This window comes from Vulpes lagopus, chromosome 19, assembly GCF_018345385.1.
Source record: "Vulpes lagopus strain Blue_001 chromosome 19, ASM1834538v1, whole genome shotgun sequence".
NCBI lineage: Eukaryota > Metazoa > Chordata > Mammalia > Carnivora > Canidae > Vulpes > Vulpes lagopus.
Window position 1 is genome coordinate 16,932,338 of NC_054842.1, and position 1,780 is coordinate 16,934,117.

General features: G+C 42.9%; 1 pseudogene; it reads right to left on the minus strand.

Moving 5' to 3' along the window:
• Positions 1-324: 324 nt before the first annotated feature.
• Positions 325-1,306, minus strand: LOC121478900 (annotated as a pseudogene).
• Positions 1,307-1,780: the final 474 nt, after the last annotated feature.

Sequence of the window (1,780 nt, forward strand, 5' to 3'; positions counted from 1 at the left end):
AGACCATAACCTAGGCCAAAATCAAGAGTTAGATGCTTAACCTACTGAGCCACCCAGACATCCTACCATTTTGCTATTTTAAATGAAATATAACAAATTACATTAATTAATTAATTTTCTAATCTTGAACTATTACTAGATTCTTGGCTTTAAAAATTTTTACTTGATCATGAGTATAATTTATTTTTAGTGTAATTCTGAATTTAATTTGTTAAAGCTTTATTTGCATGTTCACGTTAGAGTCCTGAGATTGGTCTATGATTTTCTTTTTCGGATAACAATAGCAATTCTTTCTCTTGGACCTTTTTTTTTTTTTTTTTTTGGTGTCTGATTTTATTTATTTTGTCACTCTTAGAAAATCTCATTTTTGACTGGACTCAGACTTAGAGGTAGAAGCTCTCAGAGAGGACAGCCTCCGTCTCTTGGCAATCTGTTCCTGGCGTTTTTCTTTGGCCTCCTTCATTCTCTTGGCCAAAAGTTTAGCATATTCTGCAGCCTCTTCCTTATTTTTCTTAGTACGCTGTTTCTTCAAAGCAATACGCCGACGTTTGTGTTGGAGGACACGTGGAGTAACAAGACGCTGAATCTTGGGTGCTTTGGTTCTAGGTTTCTTACCTTCTTTGTTTAGGGGCTTTCTAACAACATACTGGCGGACTTCGTCTTCTTTTGACAGATTAAAAAGCTTTCGGGGATCCCTGGGTGGCGCAGCAGTTTGGCGCCTGCCTTTGGCCCAGGGCGCGATCCTGGAGACCCGGGATCGAATCCCACGTCGGGCTCCCGGTGCATGGAGCCTGCTTCTCCCTCTGCCTGTGTCTCTGCCTTTCTCTTTCTCTCTGTGACTATCATAAATTAAAAAAAAAAAAAAAAAAAAAAAAAAGCTTTCGGATTCTGCTGGCTCCTTTGGGCCCCAGGGGACGAGGCACAGTAGTATCCGTGAGTCCAGGAATATCCTTCTCCCGTTTTTTCACGATAACCAAATTGAGAACGCTGAGATTGGCATCCACAACGCAACCGCGAACAGATTTGCGCTTGTCTCTCCAGCCCTCCCGGGTCGGAAGCAGGAACGCCCCTTACCCAGCAGCAGGCGGCCGCGGCCGTGGGCCAAGACACCCTGCTTCACGGGGAAGCCTTGCTTGTCATCGCCACCGCGGATTCGCACCACGTCACCCTCCCATTCCTCGCCCAGAGCAGCGGCAGCAACTCCTGTGGCCATAGGCTTCTCGTAAAAGGTGCGCGGTTTGCGCTCATCATCCACTTCAATGAGCTTCTGGCAGCCAGTAGCTGGGAAAGAGACGTTCAGCTTCATCCCGAAGCGGCCTACCGCCTCGGCGGCGCCACGAAAAAGAGACCCCTCTCCTGGACCTTAAGTAAACTGACCCTGAAAGTTGTCTGGGCTTTGTAGATAACTTATTGTCACCTGTTCAGTTTCTCCCATGGTTGCAAATCTACCCCTGATTTTGCTAAAAGGTCATCTATTTCTTCTAGATTTTAAAATATCTTGGTACCAAGATGTATAAGTCATCCTCCTACAATTTTTCTTCTTGTTTTCATTTCCCATTTCAGTGTTTATTACCTTTTTCTTATCACTAATATTGCTTAGTGACTTGTTTTCTTCTTTTCTTTATCAGGCTCGCCCCAAGTTTTACTACTGCATTGCGCTTTTATTAGAACAAGCTTTCAGTTTTATTAAGTCAGATTTTATTATTTTATTTTATCATTATTAATTCCTTCCACTTTCTTTAGTTTTTCTAGTCTCCTTTTTCATTTTCTAAGTTTAGTG